The sequence below is a fragment of the Acomys minous genome (assembly GCF_964271855.1).
Source record: "Acomys minous genome assembly, chromosome: 8".
In the NCBI taxonomy this organism is placed as follows: domain Eukaryota; kingdom Metazoa; phylum Chordata; class Mammalia; order Rodentia; family Muridae; genus Acomys; species Acomys minous.
In genome coordinates this window covers 36,603,409-36,627,868 of record NC_140489.1, presented here as the reverse complement: position 1 = coordinate 36,627,868, position 24,460 = coordinate 36,603,409, and the positions used below count along the sequence as shown (strand labels likewise).

The 24,460-nt window shown below is 45.2% G+C and overlaps 2 protein-coding genes across 7 annotated transcripts in view; one reads left to right on the top strand and one right to left on the bottom strand.

Moving 5' to 3' along the window:
• The window catches only part of CCDC177 (coiled-coil domain containing 177), a 37,366-nt gene extending 25,168 nt beyond the window's left edge, over positions 1-12,198 (bottom strand). The window contains exons 1-4 of one of the 4 annotated variants that reach the window (XR_014781024.1): positions 11,594-12,198; positions 9,588-9,676; positions 6,888-7,057; positions 4,209-4,367 (exon numbers count right to left, since the gene is read on the bottom strand). The gene's annotated coding sequence lies outside the window, so the exon portion shown is untranslated. Of the gene's footprint in view, positions 1-4,208; positions 4,368-6,887; positions 7,058-9,587; positions 9,677-11,593 lie in introns of those variants that run through there. The other 3 variants (XM_084792284.1, XM_084792283.1, XM_084792285.1) reach the window with 3 other exon arrangements.
• SUSD6 (sushi domain containing 6) overlaps positions 1-24,460 on the top strand; it is a 143,557-nt gene that overhangs the window by 25,440 nt on the left and 93,657 nt on the right. For 2 of the 3 annotated variants that reach the window (XM_084792292.1, XM_084792293.1), the window contains exon 1: positions 13,256-13,549. The exons of the other annotated variant lie outside the window; for it this stretch is intronic. The gene's annotated coding sequence lies outside the window, so the exon portion shown is untranslated. Of the gene's footprint in view, positions 1-13,255; positions 13,550-24,460 lie in introns of those variants that run through there. 3 annotated transcript variants of the gene reach the window in all.

The window sequence follows — 24,460 nt, the reverse complement described above, 5'->3', positions numbered from 1 at the left end:
AGAAGAAGAAGAAGAAGAAGAAGAAGAAGAAAAAGAACAAGAACAAGAACAAGAAGGAAGAAGAGGAAGGAGAAGAAGGAGAAGAAGAAATCAAAAAACAAACAAACAAAAACAAATAATAAGGTATGGTGGGGCAGTCCAGTCATCCCACAACTCAGGAGGATCAAGACCATCCTGAGCTACAGAATGGATTCCAAGTGATAGCCAAGGAGGAGACTAAGCATTCCTCAATTGGGCCGCCATGAAACCCATCTGGATGAAGAGTTAAATTTACTCCCATTGTCAGGTCTCATCACATCTAATGGCAACAGTGCAGTAGTTGAGAACCCTGCTCTAGGGTACTTACTAAGTGGGGGTTTTAGGATCAAGTCACTGTGGTGAGTTGTTTGGGAGGTGGGCCTGCAGATGCCATCCCAGACCCTCTTGGAATCTGCATTTTAAGAAGATCCCTGAACTGGGGCTGGGGGTGCGGGGTGGGAGGTGGGGGGTGGGTGGGGGTGGGGGGTGGGTGGGAGGTGGGTGGGGGTGGGGGGTGGGTGGGAGGTGGGTGGTGGGTGGGGGTGGGGGGTGGGTGGGGGCCTTTAATCTCAGCACTTGGGAGGCAGAGGCAGCTGGATCTCTGTGAGTGAGTTTTTGACCAGCCTAGTCTACAAAGCAAGTCCAGGACAGCCAGGCTACACACAGAGAAACCCTGTCTCAAAAAACAAAACAAAACAAAGAAGATCCCCGGGTGATCTGTGTGTACTTCAAGGCTTGAGGAGCGAGCTAGGGGATGTCAATCTCGAGACACTATGGGGATCTCTTTTCAGCTCCTTAAGTGATGCTATGGCAGGCCATCCCTGTAGGGACTCACATTAGTTACTTTTCTCATTGCTCAGTCAAAATACCTGGCAAACTTAAGGTAGGAACTTTAGCAACTTAAGGTAGGAAAGAAAGGTTTGTTCTGGCTCACAGTTGGAGGGTACATGGTCCACCATGGCAGGGAAGTTTTGAAGGTGTGAAGGAGCTGGTCACATCACATCTGCAGGCTGGAATGCTCAGTTCTCTTTCTCCTTTTTATTTAGTACAAGACCCCAGCCAATAGATAGTGCCTCCTAAATTTAGGGTATGTTTGCCCACCTCAGCTAACCAAATCTACAAAGTCCCTCACAGGTCTGTCTCCTTAGCGATCCCTGCCAACTTGGCAATGGCTATTAAGCACCAGACTCGAAGGACCATGCCGTGCTAGGCCATGCTCATTTCTTGCTCGTCTCCTGAGTTCTTTACAAGCATGGGCGGTTGCAAGGATACTGTGGGCTATGTCCCACAGCATCTCAGTCCTGGTATTTGGATTTTAAATATGCTTTGGTGTCAAGCAAGCATGCAGAGAAGCAGAGAGGGCTAGAGCCATCTGCAAACGTTCAGCTTCTGGCCTGTCCCCCAGGTGGTTGAGGTCAGGCTGCCTATGCTGCAGCAGGCTGGGGGCGAGGGATTAGACACTGAGCATACAGCTGACTTTATAGCATGGCCTCTAACCATGTGGCCCTCTCCCACTCTGTCTGCCTCCTGTTCAGCACTCAGGCTCACTGATCAACTCCATCCAGAAGCTTTTTGTTTTTCTTTTCTTTTCTTTTCTTTTTTTTTTCCGAGACAGGGTTTCTCTGTGTAGCCTTGGCTGTCCTGGACTCGCTTTGTAGACCAGGCTGGCCTCGAACTCACAGCGATCCACCTGCCTCTGCCTCCCGAGTGCTGGGATTAAAGGCGTGTGCCACCACGCCCGGCTCCTTTTTTTTTTTTTTTTTTTTTTTTTTTTTTTTTTTTTTTGGTTTTTCAAGACAGGGTTTCTCTGTGTAGCCTTGGCTGTCCTGGACTTGCTTTGTAGACCAGGCTGGCCTCGAACTCACATTGATCTGCCTGCCTCTTGCCTCCCGAGTGCTGGGATTAAAGGTGTGCGCCACCACGCCTAGCTGTTTTTCTTTCTTTCTTTCTTTCTTTCTTTCTTTCTTTCTTTCTTTCTTCTTCTCTTAATTTTTTTTTCAAGACAGGGTTTCTCAGTGTAGCCTTGGCTGTCTTGGACTCACTTTGTAGACCAGGGTGGCCTTGAACTCACAGTGATCCGCCTGCCTCTGCCTCCCGAGTGCTGGGATTAAAGGCGTACTCCACCATGCCCGGCTCCTTTTTTTTTCTTTTTTCTTTCTTTCTTTTTTTTTTTTTTTTTTTTTTTTGGTTTTTCAAGACAGGGTTTCACTGTGTAGCCTTGGCTGTCCTGGACTTGCTTTGTAGACCAGGCTGGCCTCGAACTCACAATGATCCGCCTGCCTCTTGCCTCCTGAGTGCTGGGATTAAAGGTGTGTGCCACCACGCCTAGCTGTTTTTCTTTTTTCTCTTTCTTTCTTTCTTTCTTTCTTTCTTTCTTCTTCTCTTAATTTTTTTTCAAGACAGGGTTTCTCAGTGTAGCCTTGGATGTCTTGGACTCACTTTGTAGACCAGGGTGGCCTTAAACTCACAGAGATCCTCCTGTCTCTGTCTCCTGAGTGCTGGGATTAAAGGCCTGAGCCACCATGCCCTGTTGGGAACTGTTAGCCTTGGGCCCCTGGGGCCACGCCCTGGCTGGTATGCAGTTGTTATTCTATCCTGACAGCTTCCTGTTGTGAATGTTATGCCCTCACTGAGCTGACCACAAGTTCCTGTTTTGCACCCTGGTTACCTTGGTTACATGGTTCCTCTTGTCCTGGGACTTCCCACCTACATCCTCTTGCATTTTTCCACCTGCCTCTGTACTGTATAAAAGGCCTTAGTCCCTCCTCATTAAACCGCATTCTCTTAGAACCGATGACCTACTGTCAGGAGTGATTATTCAACCTGCAGTCCCTCGCACGCGGGCGCTGCTATGCCCAGCAGCTTTTGGTTTTTCTCAGGGTCCCAAAGCTGTCATCACAAAGATCTATGACATTGGCTCCAAGCTTCAGGGTGTATAAAGACCTGGTAGAAAAGTAGGTGAAATTTAGATAGGAGTTATGTCAAGGGCAGCCTCCTGACCATATGCATTCAAACTTAAGCTTTTTTAAAAAATTATTATTTTGTTGTTGTTTTGTTTTGTTTGAGACAGGGTTTGTCTGTGTAGCATTGGCTGTCCTGGACTCCCTTCGTAGGCCTGCGCCGCCACGCCAGGCACTTTTTGTTGTTGTTGTTGTTTTAAAGAGAAGTAGAAAAACAAGATTCTAAAAATGTGAAGCTTTTCGATTTTCTCTTACTGCCGCTAAGCACAAGTTTAAACAAACAATAAACCACAAAGTATATCAAAATCTTGTGCGGGAAGCCGGGGCCTGAGATGCACAATCTGTAGTGCTTGGCTACCTTGACACTTGTCCTGCTGTCCGGCTGTCTGTCCCCTACTCAGCGCTGTGGGCACCAGTCCTCGGACCGGCAGCCCTCGGCATTCTCATGAAGGAAAGCAGGAAGGGGGGCTGGATATTCCTTGCTCAATAGTTCTAACCACCTAATATATTCAAAGTCTGACACTGTAGGCTGTTTGGACACCAGGAATGTTTTAGGCTTTTGTTGATGAGGACACCTTTGGTGTCCAGGGCAAGACAAATAATACCAACTAATGTCAAGCACTTACTTTTTGCTTTCTGTGTGTCAGGTTTTAGCTTTTGTTTTGCTTTGTTTTTCGAGATAGGGTTTCTCTATGTGTAGCCTTGGCTATCCTGAACTTTGTAGACCAGGCTGGCCCTAAACTCACAGAGATCTGCCTGGCTCTGCCTCCCTGAGTGCTGGGATTACAGGTGTGTACCACCACTGCCCGGGTTGGTTTTAGCTTTTGTTTGTTTGTTTGTTTTATTATGTGTACAGTGCTCTGCCTGCTATCATATTATAGATAGCTATGAGTCACCATGTGGTTGCTGGGAATTGAACTCAGGACCTCTGAGCCATCTCTCCAGCCCCTGGTTTTGGCTTTCTAATAAAATGAAAAAATTAAATCCTCATACAGTCTTACCCAGTATATTCTGACATCAACCCCATTTTACAGATGAGAGGGCGTGGGTCACTCTGCAATAGACAGGCTATCCTGGGACTGTACAGGAACATCCTGTGTTGCTTAGATCCTTGCAGACACACGCAAGTTGACCCATTTCATGGTCCACTTGCCTCCACCCAAGTGCTGGGATTATAGATATGCAGCCAGCCTTTGAATTTTTAAAAAATAATTTATTGATTTTGTTTGCATTGGTGTTTTGCCTACATGTATGTCTGTGAGAGGGTGTCAGATCCTCTGGAACTGGAGTTACAGGCTGTTGTGAGCTGCCATGTGGGTGCCAGGAATTGAACTCAGGACCTCTAGAGGAGCAGTCAGTTCTCCTAACCGCTGAGCCATCTCTCCAGGCCTGGATGTTTAAGAAAAAAATTCATTATGATTAGAAATAGAGCCATCAAGTATGAAAGAGCACAATTACAAAGTTTTCACTTGTAGACAGTTTTACATCAGAGGCACATTTCATTCCATAAAATAGAGTAAGTGCATGCTGCATGGGATCCAGCAGGTCAAACTGGAGCTAAAGAAAGCAGATCCACCATTTAAAAATCCTTTTATGTCAGCGACAGGGAGATAGAGGAGTAAAAACAAGTTTAACCTTGGGTTCCTTGAGGATACCTGCTGCTGTGTGTACAGACTCAGGAGGAGGGAGCATCGTTATCATGCTGTTTGCGAAATTTGGCTAACTCTTTAATCTTGGTTTCTTGGAATGTTAGACAAATAGTTTAGTCTTAGATTAATGATCTGGGACTTTGGCCCAAGTGGCTCCATTTTGATCTTTACCAATGTAGATGCTCGGCCCAAACAATGATGTACTGCTGTCTTTGTTTCACACATGTAAACTGCCCAAAGAGCATGTTGTATTTTTAAGCAGTTTACCAAAGAGCGTGCCCACTATTTCAAAAGTCAAGGAAGCCAGTGGTGACAATACTCAAAGTGTTTATGTCACAAAAACCATACAGCTACATTATATTAGTGATTGCTATAGCCATAACTCAATAGATTTGTCTTTCTCTTCTCCTTTACAGCTAAAGCATTGACTTTGTGTGTGTGTGTGAACTATATACTTTTTTTCCCCTGTCTGGTAGAAGAACTGAGAAAGGGGCTCATTATGTAGTTTGGGCTGGCCTAAAACTCTTGGCAAAATCCTCCTGCCTCAGCTTCCTGAGTTGCACTAGCACACCTGGTTCAAAAAGTATATGGATTTTTTTTTTTGAGACAGGGTTTCTCTGCGTAGCCTTAGATGTCCTGGACTAACTTTGTAGACCAGGCTGGCCTTGAATTTACAGAGTGCTAGGAGGTAAGGCATGCGCCACCACCACCCGGCTTGTATGTGGATTTTTATTTTATTTTTATTTTTGTTTTTTCAAGACATATTTTATTTTATTTTTTGGGTTTCTCAAGACAGGGTTTCTCTATGTAGCCCTAACCATCTTGGAACTCACTCTATAGACCAGGCTGGCTTTGAACTCAGAGAGTCACCTGCCTCTGACTCCCGAGTGTCAGGATTAAAGGCATGGGCCACTATGTCCTAGATCTTAAATGTGCATCTTTACTAACTTTCCCAAAACGAATATGGCTGTGTAATTAGCACCCAGATCAAGAGGCAAAACAGGGCTGGGGTGTGTCACTCAATGGTAGAGTACATGTTTAGCATGTTTAAGGCCTTTGGTTTGATTCTCAGCACCAAAAAAATGAGAAAAGGCTGAAGGGATGGTGCAAAAATTATAACCTCAGCCTTTGGGAAGCAGTGGGAGGAATGTCAATATGTTCATTGTCCTGGTTGTTCAGTTCTATTTTATTTTAATTAATTAATTAATTTATTTATTTATAGAGCTGAGGACTGAACCCAGGGCCTTGCACTTGCTAGGCAAGTGCTCTACCACAGAGCTAAATCCCCAACCCCGGTGTTCAGTTCTAATCAGAACGTCCCTTCAAGGTAACTACCACTCTGACTTCTAACACTACAAATGAATTTTGCCTGTCTCCAAACTCGATATAAATAGTGGTGAGGCCTGGTCTACAAAGTGAGTTCAGGACAGCCAAGGCTACACAGAGAAACCCTGTCTTGAAAAAACAAGCAAACAAACAAAAGAACAAAATAAATAGTGGTGAGTCACAATGACTCCAGAACAGTTGAGAAACAGAGTAAAACCCCAGGCTAAACCACTGAGCTTTTTGTGACAGAGATAAGCTGCCATACTCATGCTGGGAACTGAATCTGTCGGAAGAATTTTCCTGGCATCTGACAAGATTTCGCAGACAGGTTAGATTAGCAGGTTCGCCTCTTGACCTGGACATTCCAAAGGTCTTATCACTCTGGTTCTCAACACTCAATTTATCTCAAATCTTATCATCTCTGAAGGAAGAATGCTTCTTATGTTGTGCAAACCTCAACCCTGCTTATCTGTGTGGAACCTCAGCTGGCTTCTGAACTGAGCCTACATTCCACATCAGCAAATCTAGTCTCCGCCCAAAGAAAATTATTTTTATTTTAGCCTCCTTCATGATTTCTTGGTTTGCAACAAAAACCATAGTGCACCTATTTTAGTGTCTGGCTCCTTTCAATTTTGATTCTCTTCATGGGATTCACTAACAACTTGAACGTTTGTTCATTTTTACCCACTGCATAGTATACCACCATTCGGACATACCACAACTAATTGATCCACTCCATCATTGGGGGACATTTGCATTGGTTTGTTTTTCTGTTTCTGTTGTTGTTGGGCTTTTTTGTTTTTGTTTTTTTTTTTCTATTATGAAAAATGGTGCTATAAATCATCCTTGGCCATGTCTCCTAGAGAATATGTGCGTGCATTTCTTCATTTCTTGCAATAATGCGGACAGGCAGATTCTGCTGTGGTCGTCATACCATGGCAGTAAGGGCATCGTTGGGTTCTTGCTACCCTAGGGGTGAAGCTCCTGAGACAATGGCTGCAGTCCTCTGGTTTGAAGAAGTATTTCTGCTCACGGTCTGTTTGTCTGTACCACAAGAACTGTTCCCGCTGTCCTGTTGTGGGTGATGTAGTCCATGAGTGTGCTCTGTTTAAGAAGAGGGCTTGAGAGCCGGGTTTGGTGGCGCACGCCTTTAATCCCAGCACTCGGGAGGCAGAGGCAGGTGGATCACTGTGAGTTTGAGGCCAGCCTGGTCTACAAAGCGAGTCCAGGACAGCCAAGGTAACAGAGAAACTCAAAAAACAAACAAACAAACAAACAAACAAACAAAAACAAAACAAGACAAAGCCCAAGAAGAGGGCTTGAGAATTTTGTCAGGAGGCTGGAAGGCTGTGGCCAGCATTGGCATTATCACAACAGGTCACCTGCTTCCTTTCAGACCTGTGTGTCCTCATCTTCCATGGTAATTTAGGATCTGGCTTTGACTGGAAGAAACAAATAGGGGCCAATTGACCAAACACCAAACAGCTTTGATCTTGTCTGTGGAGCAACCTTTCCAGCTATATGTGAGGTGTCAAGGGTCTGGCTGACCCCTTGGGTAATCCACCTGCCCATTGCTGATGAGTTTGGCTGACCCTGGGCTACCTGTGCTGGGTCGGCTTCCTCCACTATTCCTGTTCATTCACATCTGTGGGTCCAAGTACTGGAAACTGCTGAATATTTTTTTTCTTGTCGGATGTATATATCCGATGTTTCGGATGTAAATGTTTAACAATGTGTGCTGAGGTGGGGGCCGAATTATAAAATTTCCAGTTTCTCTCCTGTGAATACTTTCCACCCTGATTTGAAGCTGTCGGTGTGCTGCTGCTGCATATGAAGTCGGAAAGAGAGGCCATAATAGTGCCGTATCAGTATTCTCAACATACAGATCGAACAAATGTAGATAAACTTGAAAGCAGAGAGAAAAGCAAGTGTAGTAAAGTAATTAAGAAGTGATTTTTTTGAGAATCCCATCAACATCACACTTGAACAAATTTTCTGCGGGTAGTTTAATTTTGTCTAACAATAAACTTGAAATTGGAAGTTTGGGATATATATCCTTTTAATGTTTGCTTCTGGGCGTTGAACCCAGGACACATGACAGCCTGCATGGCAGCTGTCAGGGCCTCATAGCCCTAAAGATCTGAATGAGGAGACTAATCCATTCCTCTATCCATTGGCACCTCGGAACTTGCTGAAGCAAGCAGACAGCCCTATCTTTACATTAAGTCACAGGAAAATGAGCCATCAAGAAACCTGTAGGAGGAAGAATCACCAAGGGACAGCTGTGTCATAAGATCGAGAGTAGTGTGGGTGTGGGTTGGTTGTAACTACAAAGGCCTCAGGCCATCAGCTGTCCCCTGTTCATTCCTCCTTCAGGCTGCTTGTCTCCCAGAGTCCCTACCCAACTCTTGGGCAAAAGGGATCTGGTTGGCCAGCCTTGGGTGTGTGCCCGTGGCAGGATCTGGCACTTTTCTCCCACCTGGGGACACAGCAGATGGACTGTCATATTTGAATTCTTGTCTCCCTCTCCCACCTTGCTCTGTTCTTTCTTTCTTGCATGGTCTTGTTGTATAGTCCAAGCTGGTAAATCCTTTCTACCTTGGCTTGCTTTTTTATGAAAAAACAAAAAACAAAACAAACAAACAAACAAAAACACGGACCCAACACCAACACTTTTACCCAGATTACTGGATCTATGTTGGGAATAAAAATGTGGGTAGTGGGCCTGGCATGGTGGCACACGCCTTTAATCTCAGCACTCGAGAAGCAGAGGGAGACCGATCTCTGTGAGTTCAGGCCAGCCTGGTCTACAGAGAGAGAGAGAGCGAGAGCGAGAGGGAGAAGGAGAGAGAGAAAGAGAAAGAGAGAGGGAGAAAGAGGGAGAGAGAGAGGAGAGAGAAAGAGAGAGAGAGAGGAGAGAGAAAGTGCTCATTTTTCTTTTTTAATTTTTTTAAATACAGGGTTTCTTTCTGTAGCTCCATCTGCCCTGGAACTTGCTATGTAGACCAGGCTGGCCTCAAACTCAGAAAAGATCCCCCCTGCCTCTGTTTCCTGAGTGTTGGGATTAAGGGTATGGGCCACCATGCCCAATCAGTGCACATATTCTAAGGCTAAGGGCAGGGCTGGGGTGCATAGAACACTGTTCTAGGAGTTGTGACTTGACCTCTGAGCTCTGTGAAGCCCTGTCTGCCTGGTTGTCTACAGAGATCTAGATACCAAGTGTGGCTCTCACAGTCCCCATGAAGCTGCCGCAGCGCCAGCTCTCATATCCAGAGTGTCCTCCTTTGCACAGGACCTGACCCTGATCTCTGGCTGCTGGAGCCCCATGGCCCACCCGTACTGCACTTCTGCTTTCTTTAGCAATTGAATCTTTCTACTTCCTTCGGTGTCAAATAGGTTTCTTTTCTTAGACTGTGAAGGCTACCCGGGGAATCTTGACTCGAAACATGAAACAGGAGCTAATGCCTGGGTGAGATGACATAGGCCAGTTACTGGTATAAAGATGCCCTTTAGAGAGAAGTGCAGATACACAAGGATCTTTTTTTCCCCCTTTTCTTTTCTTTTCTACGAGTAGGAGAGGCTTCGCGTTTCTTTTGGCAAAGAATGCCAACCAGAACAGACAAATAACACATACCTGCAATGTGGATTTCCATAGGTTGAAACCTCTCTGTGAGCCTCCTCAGTAAAATGATGTTGATGATGCTTGACTTGGAAGATTGTTACCTGAATTAGAAGTTACAGGGATAAAGTTCCTACCAAGTAAGTGCCTGGCACACAGTAGGTACTCTATAAATAGAGGCTATCAGTATAGCTGTTATAGGCCACAGTCATAGCAACAACGTGCCATACACTTATTCTCAGCCTCCCCTCTCTCCTCTCCCAAAGAGCTAAGCTTCTCTGTTCCTGTCTGCAAAGGTGTCAAGGCTCACACACTCCTGGCTGGATTCACAGCAAAGAAAGGAAGACTTTGCCTATCGGATCCTTCCTAAGGAACTGAACATCTTATTTGCTTTGCCCAAGACTGTCCTAACTGGCTGGGTGTGCCTCACATCAGGAATCCTCCTAGTCCCTGACAAACTGCAATGGGTGGCTTTTCTACTTCTAACAGGGGTTAGGCCAACCTCCTCTCTGGGATAGATACTAGGCTGCCTAGAGAGTAGAGTATTACAATTTGTTTTGGAGGCTACAGCTATAGCTCAGCGATAGTCAGCATGCCTCAGTGTGCTCATGAGCCCTTGCTTCCAGCTTTACAGGAATGTCTTTTTTTTTGGGGGGGGTGTTATGGAAATACACATAAATATATATTTAAAACATCTAACTGTATGTTAAATGTACATTTAAGTTATGAATTGGTGATGAGTTGTATAACAAAATACAGTTGCTACATTAAAAGGTATTTTAAAGGTTTAAAATGTACGTTTATATATCTGCTTATGGAGAGAGAGAGAGAGAGAGAGAGAGAGAGAGAGAGAGAGAGAGAGAGTGTTTGCATTTCTGCCACCACACACAGGTGGAAGTTAAGAGGAAAAATTGAGGAAGTCAGTTTTCTTCTTCCTCCTTATGTGTTCAGAATACCAAATTTAGGTGATCAGGCCTGGTGCTTTTCCTGGATGATCTGTCTTGCCAGCCAATGAAACAAAATTGGCAGGACAGGATGGCATATGCCTGTAGTCCTAGCTCTCAGGGGGTAATTGAGAAGATCTTCAGTCTGTTTTGTTTTGTTTTTAGTTTTTTGAGACAGGGTTTCTCTGTGTAGCCTTGACTGTCCTGGCTGGCTTTGTAGACCAGGCTGGCCTCGAACTCACAGCGATCTACCTGCCTCTGCCTCCCCAGAGCTGGGATTACAGGCGCGTGCCACCACACCCGACACTAAAGATCTTCAGTTTAAGGCTAGCCTGGACTTCAATAGATTCTGCTTCAACCCAAACCCAAAAAACAATGTCAGGAGGCCACGGATACAGCTTAGTGCTTGCCTTGCATGCATAAAGACATGGGTTTGGTGCCAGGCAGTAGTGGCACATGCCTTTAATCCCAGAACTCGTGTGTGTGTGTGTGTGTGTGTGTGTGTGTGTGTGTGTGTGTGTGTGTTGGGGGGTGGTGGGAGCAGACAGAGACAGACAGGTCTCCGTGTGTTCAAGATCAGTTTGGTCTATAGAGTGAGTTCCAGGACAGCCAGGGCTACACAGAGAAACCCTGTCTGGGGGTGGGGGTGGGGGTAAAACCCAAAAAGCCTAGGTTTGATTCCCTAGCACCATAAAAAACGAAAACAAAAAAGCCTCTTCCTTAAACCAATGTTTTTCTTATGCACTTGAGAATCTTGTAAGTCCAAATTATTCTTTCACAATTTCATATATATACATAAATGTGTGTGTGTATATATATATGGATGGATGGATGATGTACTTTGATCATATTTCCCAGCCTCATCATCTTCTCATCCCCAGCCACCAAACCCTTTCTTCTTATCAGCGCATATCTCTCCTACTTTTCTGACGTTTTTGGTGTGTGGGCCCTATTTCACTTAATTAGGGTTGCTTGTACAAGCATGGGTGGGGGCACAAATCATTCTTAACCTCCATTTTGGGATATCTTATCATCAGCAAAAAACCAAAACCAAACCAAACCACAACAAACACTTACTCTAATAGAGCCAGGGAGTGCCATCGTCATTTCACAGGAGAGGAGAACAAGGCTTAGTATAAGCAGGGCGGAAGATCTTTAGCCCAGATCTATAGGGAGAGGTAGGAAGGATGGACGAGGTTGGTAAGCCAGTAGCCACCAGAGAGAAAAGGGCTTTACCCTGCTCTTCATCTGGGCAATACAAAGCAAAGCGAACTCGATGAAGGTAAACCAGAGAGGCAGAAGGAGAAGCCAAGGAAGGGGGAAATAAAAAGACCCACCCCAGGTAGGGGAGCAGCTGGTGAGGTCTCAGAGGTGCGACAGATGGTGGCTTGTGAGAGCTCTGCCAGCAGCGTGGGAGGCTTGGGTGTCAGTTGTTCGGAGGAGGTGACGTGATTGGATTTCCACCAGATTGCGGAGAGCCCTGGACACAATCTGTGCTGGGGACTTTGCTCTCGGTGGACTCTGGTAGGTAATAAGTAACACAGTGAGACGTGGCGAAGTCGCAGTTTTGATGTAGCAACAAAAATAGTTCTATGTTTGGGGGTCACCACAACATAAGGAACTGTATTAAAGGGTCGGAGCGTTAAGGTTGAGAACCGCTGCTGCTGTGAGGGATCGGTGTGTTGTGGGGGTGATAATTCACAATACCTTCATTGAAAGCTTTCTAGGTGAAAGGCCCTGAGTTGTAACCTCGGTCAAAGGGCACTTGGTAAGGTCCCTCACCCCCCACCCCCTTCCCCCGCCCCCAGTTGAGCCTAGGTAGGGCCTTTGCCTAGGGGGGGAAGGAAGGCAACCGAGCTAACTGGCCTGCCTGATTTGTGAGGCGCTGATTTTCAAGGAGTGTCTCAAATTTATTGAGTGTCTCTGAGATAGGCCAATCAAACACCTAGGCACAAAGAGCTACAGTTTTCACTTGGCCACGCCTCTGTAGTGAGGTCAAATGGATGCAGCTGGCCAGTGCACAATTTGCTCACCTAAGATGTGCTTGAAAGCCCTTCAGCGAGGCTCAAAAAGAGAGCAAAACTAGGAGCCACGCCTGCGGGTCCCGGTTCCCCAGCCCTCGCTGGAAGTCACTTTCTTCTATTTGAGATCCCCCAGGTGCTTTTGAGTGCACAGAAATAGTACTTAGGGACATCCATTAAAAAAAGATTCTCGAAGCCCACCCCAGCTTTATAGAATCAAAATGGCTGCATCTACGTTTCCATACTCACCTAACCCCTCGGGGCACTTTTGAGCTAGTTAAGTTACACACCTTAACTTAGAGTACTACTTATTAGGGAGATAATAACCTGCTTCGGAGATAGGTCAGGCAAACGATTCAAGACCTAAATGGGCAACGTGTGCGAAAGAGCCTCTTAAACAGCAATATACTTCTTTGCAAATGACAGTAATTAAAACATCCAAATAATAACCAAACAATAACAATAAAAGGTCTAGAGAGCGCTCAAGGAAGGAGGCGGAACTTCAGCCAGCTCACAGTCTGAGCGACTGTCTCTTTAAGGCCCACCCCCGCCCACCCCCACCCCCTAGGGGCGTGTCAGGCAAGGTCGGCGGCGCGTGCGCGTGCGAGACTCCTCCGGGGCGGCCGCAGCGGCGCGACGCCCGGCGCTTGTTGCGTGAGCGCTTGGCCCCGCCCAGGCCTCCCCGGTCCCTGCCCTTCCCCCCCCCCACCCCGCCCCGCCCCCTCCGCGGGGCCTCCCCCGCCCGCGCTGTCCAGCTGGGCCAGTGACGCTGGCGCAGCCGCCGCCGCCGCCGCGTTCCATCGTCGGAAGCCGGCCGCCGCTCGCGTCCTCCTCCTCCTCCTCCTTCTCCTCCTCCCTCAGCGCCCGACCTCGCAGAGCCAGACCCGGGGCACGCGAGGCGTCGCGGGGACCCGGACAGGGAGTGCGGGCGGGCGCGCGCCTCGGCGGAGCGGGTTCGGCGGCGCGGGAGCTGCTAGCGCCCCCTTCCCGGAGGTCTCGGCGTCGCTCCCGGGTGAGTTGTCACCGCCGCCCGGGCCGGAGGGCCGGCTTTGTGTCCGTGGCGCGCGGGGCTGGTTGTCAGGGCACGGGCGGGCACGCACCTCCCTCCGCGGGGACGCGGGGCCTCAGCGCAGCCGCCGGCTCCGGCTCCCGCTGCGGCCGGTTGTCAGCGCTGCGAGCCGCGCGGTCCTGAGGGTGGCGGGGTGGCTGTGCGGTCGGTGCCCGGGACGGGAGGGTCAGCGCCCGGCTCCGCGGAGCGCGCGGCAGGCGGAGGCCCTCCGTGTGGCCGCGCTGGCCCTCCCCCCGCCCAGCCAAGCCGCGGCCCGGCCCGGCAGGACAGGCTTGGCCGAGGTGGCTTTTCCTGAGGAGATCTTGCAGCCGCTCGCGAGTGCTCGTGAGCTTTCCGGAGCCCCAGCGCCGGGTCGCCTCTTCAGTAGCAGAAACTTTTTTTGTTATGTGGGCTGAAACTCGCCGTAGCCACTTCCTGTTTTGTTTTTAATGTAGCTACATATAGACTTTTTTTTTTTTAAAAGTCCATAACTAAAATCCCAAATATTTGTGAGTCTGACGGTCCCTCATGGTAGTGGCTGTGCAGCCGAAAAACTTAACCTGTAACGGAATTGGACAGGAAAAGAGGCGTCAAGTTCATTGGGAACTTGAGGGCTCGGCAGAGGCCTAATGTTGCACACACTTCTATGGTGACAAGGCAGTATGCTGCCCTTTGTTGCTCTTGCTAACTGGGGTTTGAAGTGCTCTCTGTGCAGAGGTGTGACGGGCATTCTTCAGGTTAGTTAAGCCATGGGTAGTTAATCCTTTCTAGATCCGCAGTGTCTTTGCCCTTTTCACAGTGGTGGATTTGCTTTTTACTGTTAGAATCCTTTTGGTTAAAAAGACACACACACACACACACACACACACACACACACACACACACACGATTACTCTCCGTGCTCTGGGAATTCTACACCCAGGTTGTCACCATCTAGTGGAGACTAGTAGAGACATGCCCTTGGCATTGACTTCTTAGTTTTCTGAGCTTTGCATTTTTCATTAGATGCATATTCAAGTAGAAATGAGAATTGTCTGAGTTGGAGGGTGTTCCTGTACTTAAAGGAATAATTTCATAAAGTAGCGGTAATATGGAAAATTTCTGAAGGGTTTATTGTATACCAAGCTTGTTCGGATTCCCACTATAAAACATTAGATTTATTTAATGTGCATGAGTTTGAGCGTGTGGACTCATGCACACACACACCCCGGTGCTGATGTGTACACACCCTGGTGCTGATGTGGAGGTCAAAGAACAACTTGCAGGAACCAGCTTTCTCCCTCCCAGCAATTGAACTTAGGTGGTCAGGTCTGGAAGCAAGTACTTTTTACCCGTACCTCAAGTTTCACTTTTGATCTCATTTAATAATATCTGAGGCAGGATGGATATTATCCTTATTTTTCTAGTTGAGACAAAAGCCAGACAAGTTAAATGATGTAAGGCCACAAATGTAAATTCTGGAGTTTCTAGATCCTTCTCAAGGCACCACTACTTGAGGCTATTTCTCTAATTATAAGCATTTATAACTCTCTCCCCGATGCATATTAACGTAGGAAGGTTTGCACAATCCTACTTGGTGGCCCCCCCCCCTTCATTCTATTTCATGAGATACACAATATATGCCAGTTGTTGCCTGGTATCTAGATACTATGAAGAGTGAAACTGAAACTAGACAGTTTTCATTTTTTAAAAAAATTTTATGCAATTGGTGTTTGGCCTATGTGTATGTCTGTGTGAGTGTCAAATCTTGCAGTTGTAGACAGCTGTGAGCTGCTATGTGAGTGCAGGGATTTGAATCCCAGTCCTCTGGAAGAGCAGTCAGTACCCTTAACCACTTAGCCATCTTTCCAACCCCAGGTACTCAGTTTTTTGTTTGTTCTGTTTTCGTTTCTGTTTTTGCTTTTTCGAGACAGGGCTTCTCTGTGTAGTCTTTGGCTGTCCTGGACCATGCTGGCCTGGAACTCACAGCAAATCTGCTTGCCTTTTGCCTCCCTCCCAAGCGCTGGGATTATAGGCGTGCGCCACTACACCTGTCTCCAGGTACTCAGTTTTAAAGGTAGTTTATTTTGGTTTATGGTGGTAGATTTCATTATTGTTCAAGGTTTAAGGCAATTGTACCCATTAAGTTAAAAGAGAGGACAGTTATCAGTTTGAGACCTGTAGATGGGTTTCCTGTACAGAGAGGGACTCTGGATATTCTAGTGGGAATGCTATATGGCACAGGTCCTCACTCACAGCTGTAGAAAAGCCTCAGGGGTTGTAGTCCTGAGAGAAAACCCACCACATGGCAGTTAGGCTTGCTGAGCCCGGCTTCTGCAGATCCAGCTTCCAGGCTGGTTGAAAGAAGAGGAAGACAGGTAGAAAGGCACTGCAGCCTGGCGGGTGGCAAGCTCTCAGCGGTTTCCTGGCTGGTCTCCATGGTGTGGTGATTGAACTGGAGCTCTTATGTAATGGTGCATCTTCTGACAGGGGATTTCCTCCTCTGCTGTTGCTGGAGAAGCAGTTCCTGCTTCACCACTTCCTCCACACACAAGCAAACATACCCTCCAAGCTAGTAATTCACTTGACTTCTAAAAGTAAGTCTTTTTACAAGTTGATTAAGCATTATTTTGCACACGTTATGCTTGTCTATTTCTCAGATTAAAACTTGCCTTTGGTTGTGCATGTCTTAATATCAGCATCAGGAAAGCCTGAGGTAGGAGGAGGTCATGAGTTCCAGCTGGCCTGGATACACAAAATGAAACCTTGTGTCAAAATCAATTGGCAAAAACCAAACCAAACCAAACCAAAACCCAAAGACCTCCCCATAGAATATCCTTTGCTCTTACTTCATACTTTTCCTTGTGCTTTTTCTCTATCTTTAGCTCTCCTGATAACTGTTCACTGGTATCCTCTGTAGACTTAGAGAAAGAATTACGGATCTGGCTCAGTGATTGAATGCATGCTCCCAATCGGGCATGGTGGCGAATGCCTTTAATCCCAGCACTCGGGAAGCAGAGGCAGGTGGATTGCTGTGAGTTCAAGGCCAGCCTGGTCTACAAGGCGAGTCCAGGATCGCCAAGATAACATGGAGAAACCCTGTCTCAAAGTAACAAAACAAAGCAAAACAAAAAATGCATGCTCCCTTGCAAAGGCCTGAAATTTGATTCCTAGCACCCAACCAGCTCACAGCCACTCATAATGTCACAGCTTCAGGGGACTTGACCTTTTGTGTCCTCTGAATCCACACAGACACCTACATATAAACAATAAAGTAAATCTTAAAATTTTTGTTGAAGCTGGGTGTGGTGGTACATGTCTTTAATCCTAGCACTCGGGAGGCAGAGGCAAGTGGATCTCTGTGAGTTTGAGGACATCCTGGTCTACAAAGCGAGTCCAGGACAGCCAAGGCTACACAGGGAAACCTTGTCTTGAAACTCCCCCCCCCCCAAATTTTGTTGTTGTTATTGAGACTGGACATGGTGGCAAATGCCATTAATTCCAGCACTGGGGTGTAGGAGGGAGGCAGAGGCAGAATTCAAGGCCAGTCTGATCTACATAGTGAGTTTTAGGACAGCCAGTACTAAAAAGTAAGACCTTGTCTAAAAACAGAGAAAAAAGTTAAAAATTCAACGGGGAACATGGTTTTCCTGGTTTCAGCACCAAGTAGGTCATCTGGAAGAATAAAGCAGAAGGGAAGCCAGAGAACTCATGGGTGTTTATGTTTCTCTTCTTCCCTATTACCAAGGGACAATTCATGAGAGGTAGTGACAGGTCCTTACAGCCCACTTGTCTGCCACACATTAAACATTTTACTGAACTCTTGGATTGGCAAGCAGTCTAGTGGAAGCTGACGAGCAAAATTAATTTTCCTTCCTTTGTCTGCCTTGAATTCATAGGATTCCTGCCGAGATCTTTCTCTCAAGTAGAAGGAGAATTAAAAGGAGCAGATAAAGGAAGCAAGGATTGCTGTGTTGCAGATTCGAATGTAAAGATTATGACATTTGGGTTAAGGGCAAACATTGAAACAAAGATATGTGACAATCAAGTCTTTTGGTTTCTCTAAAGATTGCATATATGCAGGGAGCACTCTCTGTCCCCATCCATTTTCTGTTATTATAACAAAGTACCTGAGATATGGGAACTCATTATAAAGAGAAGCTTATCAGGTCGTAGTGGAGAGAGGAGGGGTGCGTGGGAGCTTATTTGGCTCACAGTTCTGGAAACCAGGAAGTTGAAGAGCTTGGCACCAGTGTCTGCATCATAACATGGCACAGGGTATCACATGGTAAAAACTTGGTAACTTGAGTCTCTTCCTCTTAAATAAGTCAGTACAGGAGCCCCACCCTCACAACTCCGTCCTTAATCCTAGTTATCTGCTAATGTATCCATCCACCTTCTAGTCACACGGCCAACTAGAGTTAGTACATGAATTTGAAGATTTTCTAATACCTGAACTTTTAGGGGATACATTCAACTCATGGGATGAAGAGGAAAGAGGATATTGAATTCAAGGTTAGTTTGAGCTGTTTAGTGAGACTCTGCTTCCAAAAACAAACAACAGCAACAAACCCAACAACCAAACCCAAACCATCCAAATATGTAATAACAAGGAGCCCTCACCTAGTCGAATGGTTTTTAGAAAATTCATGCTCAAAAAGTATATAGTCACATTGTAGGATACTTAAAAAACTTAAAGCAGAGAAAAATGCTGTGGTGGGAGGGCTGTTTGCCTGCTGGTGGGAGGGAAGATCGTAGCTTAGGGGTGGGGCCAAAAGCTGTGTGAGAGTATTTGAAGCTGTTGATCTTGAGACCCAGGAAGTAGTCAGGCAAATGTTGGAGTGGCTGACCTTGGTCATGAAAATCTTACTATATCACGGCTGAGATTCAAGTAGGCAGACATTGCTCCTTTGGTTGATGTATGTTCAGGAGTGTCATCCTGTAAAATTTTTATGTGAGAAAGGAGAGGTCTGGCATGCACCTCATATCTGTACTTGTTGCCTCCTTCAGGGTTTTTGTTTTTGGCTGGAAACCAGCAAGGTTCCATTATTTGCTCTTTGGTCTTTTGGTTAGAAGCTGGGTGTAGAGGTCTACAGGTACCTGGTAGACCTGGAGGTGGTGCTGGGCTGCGGTACTGAGAGGCTAACTGCTGCTCCCAAGACTGAGGGACACTTGAGTCTGTGAAGACTCGGGGTATAAGAAAGAGTAGCAGGGAGCACAGCAGTTGCTGTGAGAGCTGAGTGGGTTTCAGACTCTGGGGTTGTCTGTGATGTGTCTCCCTCCTGGAGACATCTAGGGCTGTATGCCAAGAATTCATGCAGTACTCCCCAAACAGGATATTAGCGAAGCATTCTCTCAAGCAGAAACAGATGTAGTTGCCTGTTATTGAGGCCCGTGTTGAGACAGCTCTAAAATTACCTGGTAGCTGTATGCCCTGATATACCCCCTCCTGAGTACTGGTACAAGTGGTTTGTTTTTATTTTTATTTTTTGTGACTTCATTTGCCTGAGAAATTAGCCTGGGATGCTTCATGACAGCAGACTGCCAAGGTGATGACGGCAGCTCTTTATTATGCTGCAAAGTAAATGGTTCAGCTCCCCCCTTCCCCCTTTGAAGGTTGGGAGCAAACCTCAAGAGAAGAGATTTGAATAGGGATTCTTCCACACTCTCTGTTTCCTTTTTCTTTTTCTTTCTTTCTTTCTTTTTTCTTTTCTTTTTTCTTTTTTTCTTTCTTTCTTTCTTTCTTTTTTTTTTTTTTTTGAGACAGGGTTTCTCTGTGTATCCTTGACTGTCCTGGACTCACTTTGTAGATCAGGCTGGCCTCGAACTCACAGCAATCTGCCTGCCTCTGCCTCCAGAGTGCTGGGATTAAAGGCATGTACCACCACTACCCGGCTCAGACTCTGTTTTCTTACTAACTTTTCTCAAGGATGAACATGTATCTAATCTGCCCAAATCCAGTTTACCACTAGCAGTAGCGTGTCTTCACACCCACAGCCAGTTAAGATCAGTGTGGGGTCACTTTTTATATAGGCTCTCCTTGTTAAAGCTCTTTTTGGCTAGACTAGTTTTGGCCTTTGACTAGGCTTCTGGGCATAGGCATGTTAGCCTAATTCTTCCTCCTTTGGGTTACTCTCAGTAGATCTCTGTAAACTAAGTGGGTGGAAGTCTGAAAAAGGGAACTAAGGAGCTGGGTTGCTTATTTTCATCTTAAATTGTAATTGTCTCTGCAGACTGTGTAAGGGAAGAGCTACATACATGAGGAGGAATTTTTCCTTTAGTTACCATTAAAGTGGGAAAAAAATGACAGGAAATTTGGAAAATACAGGAAAGATCATTGTTGTGCAACCTACCATGTCTTCTGTGTATTCTGTTTCTTCCATCTTTTGTGATAATCCCTAAGCATTCAGTTTTCAATTTTGTTTTTTCTCAGTATTATTCCATAACCATTTTCCTGTGACTTACCCTTAATAGTTCAAATGGCTTTATGGTATTCTATATATAGACATAATTCCTAAGTTTACTCAAGGAGATTTTTATTGGTACTTAGCATTTTATTATGTCATGTGCTTTTTTTTTTTTTTAAAGAAATGGCTTTGTTGGCTTATAATGTAAATATCATAAAAATTCTCCCTTGTGGCTTCTTTCACTTAGCATGTTCTGTACGTTTGTATTATAGTGTGTATCTGTACTTTATTCTGTTCATTACTGAGTAATAATTTTTTGAGACAAGGTCTCACTATGTAGCTCTGGCTTTCCTGGAAATCAGTATGTAGACCAGGCTGACCTCAAATTCACAGACTCTACCTGCCTCTGCTTCTTGAGTGTGGGATTAAAGGTGTGTGCCATCACACCCAGTCTATACCACTCTGTCCATGCATTAGTTGATAGACATTCGTATGTACAATGCAACAATTTTTAGTATATTTTCAGGGTTGTATACGATCACGTCAATCTAAGGTTAGACTGGTCTCATCTACTTTCTCTGTATGTTTACCTACTTGGACATTTCATGTTATTGTAATTATGGTATATAGTTTTTAGTAACTGTCTTCTTTCACTTCCAGTTACTTTTTTCTTTTTAAACATTTATGGATGTTTTGCCTGTGTACCATGTTCATGTAATACCCTCTGAGGACAGAAGATAGTGTTGGATCTCCTGGGACTTGAGTTATAGACAGTTGTGGGCCACTTTGTGGGTACTGGGAACTGAACCTAGAAGGTCTTTTTTAAAAGATTTATTTACTTACTTACTCATTTAATTAATTAATTAATTAATTAATTATGTATTCAGTGCTCTGCTTGCATATACACTCACAGGCCAGAAGAGGGCATCAGATTACACTGTAGATGGTTGTGAGTCACCATGTGGTTGCTGGGGATTGAACTCAGGACCTCTGGAAGAGCAGTCTCTCCGGCCCCACTTTAACTATTGTTAAGGTTTACTGGTGTTGTAGTATTTGTCTGTGTTTTAGTCCCAGTTTATTGTTAAGTACACCTTACTTATCATCTAATGGATGTTTGCATTACTTCCACTTTTGGTTTTGAATAATATTGCCAGAACATTGTTTTTGTTTACTATAGTCATATATTCTAGGCTGGCTTTAAATTTGAGGGCCTCCTGCTTCAGCCTCCCAAGTGCTGGGATTATAGGCATGCACACCATAGTCAGCTAAAAACATTCTTGTCTTAAGTTTGTGTGTGTGTGTGTGTGTGTGTGTGTGTGTGTGTGTGTGTGTGTGTGTTTGTTTTGTTTTCATTTCTTGGAGCTATATTTTAAAGCTGCATACATATTTCTGGTTTTAGGTTAACCTACTTGGTAGTGCAGTTTGTTTGAGGAAGAAGAATGTTAGAACAAAAATCTCTTGGCCTTGATCTGTTGTGATTGATGTAAAATCTTTAGTGAAGAACCTAATGATGCAAATTGACCCAATAGTATCGACATTTAGTGCACATGTACTGCTTTTTTTTTTTTTTTTTTTTTTTTGCTTTTCGAGACAGGATTTCTTTGTGTAGCCTTGGCTGTCCTGGACTTGCCTTGTAGACTAAGCTGACCTCGAAGTCACAGTGATCCACCTACCTCTGCCTCCGAGTGCTGGGATTAAAGGTGTGCACCACCATGCCTGGCACATGTACTGCTAAAAAAAAAAAAAAAAAAAAAAAAAAAAAAAAAGTAGAGCATTTTCAGTGTGAAGCCACAGTTCTAAAATGTCATTGTACTTTTCAGAGAGACCTTTACCTAGTATGCCACAGTGCTTTCATTATTAAATGTGATCTGTAGTTCTCAGAAGTTTTTTTTCTTTCCTAGTAAAAATTGTCCTGGAGTTCTCTGTGTACCTGCTGGGGAATCAACCAGTAAGACAGCGGAAGATCTAAAGTGGCTATAAGCGCAGTAAATATGCAGATCTGAGGAGCTCTTTACAGCAGCTTTCACAGCCTTCATACAGGTGGACTTTGGCTACAGCTGAGTTAAAGAAAAGATCAGGCTAGACACCAGAAGGAGCAGATGGCGCTGCTGAGAATGTCGTTTCCTCTATGGGATCTTGTCCTGAACATTCACACCAAGCCAGCCATCTTACTGAAATAATGTAACAGCTTGTCTCTCCTTTTGCCCTTGTCCTAGTTGGGAATAGCCTTCATGATCAACAGCAGGTTTTGCTTTTCTTGGTTTTAGATCATTAGTAAAAGCTCCTGAAGCTACACACTTAAAGGTCTCCTAGCTTTTTTTTTGTTTTTGTTTTTTTGTTTTTTTGTTTTTTTCGTGACAGGGTCTCTCTGTGTTAGCCTTGGCTGTCCTGGACTCACTTTGTAGACCAGGCTGGCCTCGAACTCACAGCGATCCGCCCGCCTCTGCCTCCTGAGTGCTGGGACTACAGGCATGCGCCACCACGCCCGGCTTCTCCTAGCTTTTTTTATCAGAGTGTCAAGACGGTTTCTTTCTAGAGAAACAGAGGGCAGGGCACATGCTCTCCAAGAGAGACAAAAATGGGGAACTTTAATTAGCCTTCTCTGGATCCTGTTTCTGGAACTAAGCCAAAGATTATTCCTTCTGGAAAGTTCTTCAGATGTGCGTATATACATGTTTATGGATGTAGCTATAACTTACCTGGCAGGGTTGATTGTCTAAAATGTTGGCATTTGGAGTAGGCCCTACTTTTAATACAAATCTTATTTTATTATTATTATTATTATTTTAATTTTTGTTTTTTCGAGACAGGACTTCTTTGTGTAGACTTGGCTGTCCTAGACTCACTTTGTAGACCAGGCTGGCCGCGAACTCACAGCAATCTACCTGCCTCTGCCTCCCGAGTGCTGGGATTAAAACGTGCACCACCATGCCCAACTTAGTTAATACAAATTCTATTCCTAAAGTTTCAAAAGGCCTAGTGAAGAGTCAAATTATTATTACTATTATTTGTTGTTTTTCTGAGACAGGGTTTCTCTTGTAGTCCTGGCTGGTTTGGACTTGCCTTGTAAACCAGGCTGGCTTTGAACTCTGAGATCTTCCTGCCTCCACCTCCCAGTGCTGGGATTAAAGGCATGTGCCACTAAGCCCCAATGATTTTTCAATTTTATTTATTTATTTTTAATTTTTGAGACAAGGTCTGTCTATTTAGGCCTACCTGTCTGGAACTCACTATGTAGACTAGACTGGCCTAGACTTCTCAGAGATTCACCTGTCGTCGTCGTCGTCATCATCATCTTCTTCTTTCTTTCTTTTAAGATTTATTTATCTGTTTTATGTATATGAGTGCCTGTTTTCATGCACACCAGAAGAGGGGATCAGATCCTATTACAGATGGCTGTGACCCACCATCTGGTTGCTGGAAGCACACAGTGCTGAGCCACCACTCCAGCTCCTGCCTGTGTTTTTAATCCACCTGCAATGCTGAGGTTAAAGATAATGCGCTACCACACTGGCATAAAACTTTTGTCTGTAGGTAGATTTCTGGATTCCATCAGATTCTTGTGCAACAAGCCAAGTATATGAAAAGAAACTGAAGGCTCATTAAAGTTGGAAGAATTGGACTTTGAATTCTGAGATCCTCTTTACCTCTTATAGAAAACTAGAGGAGGACCAGAGCTTTGAAAGGATCAGTAGAAGCCGGGCGTAGTGGCGCACGCCTTTAATCCCAGCACTCGGGAGGCAGAGGCAGGCGGATCGCTGTGAGTTCGAGGCCAGCCTGGTCTACAGAGCGAGTCCAGGACAGCCAAGGCTACACAGAGAAACCCTGTCTCAAAAAACCAAAAAAAAAAAAAAAAGAAAGGATCAGTAGAGAAGACAGGCCCCAGTATGCTCTGTTTCTTGTCCTCCTCTGGGCCTATCTTTAGAAAGTAGATTTGAGTCCTCAGCCAAGTTTGTGATGCATATTTGTTTTGTTTTGGATAAACTCATGTTCTTCTATGGTATGTGGTTGGTTTTGTTTGTTTGTTTTTTTGTTTTTGAGACAGGATATGTTACCAAGTCTGGCCTGGAACTGGCAAGTAGCCGAGGGTGACCTTGAACTGTGTTCCTCCTGTCTGTGCTTCCCAAGTAGTGGATTATAGGCTTGTATACTGTTTTATAAGGTACTAGGGATAAAACCCAGGGCTTCATGACTACTGACAACCATTCTATCGTCTGAACTACTACTGAACTATTGACCTACTCTGTGGTGGTGGTTTTGAGTCTAATGAACAACAAAGGAGAATGTGTCATTACGATGTTTAAAGAAGTACTTTTGTTTTTTGTTTGTGGGGTTTTGGTTTTTTTTTTTGTTTTTTGTTTTTTTTCTTTCTTTCTTGAGGCATGGTCTCTCTGTGTTAGCCTTGGCTGTCCTGGACTTGCTTTGTAGACCAGGCTAGCCTCAAACTCACAGTGATCCGCCTGCCTCTGCCTCCCGAGTGCAGGGATTA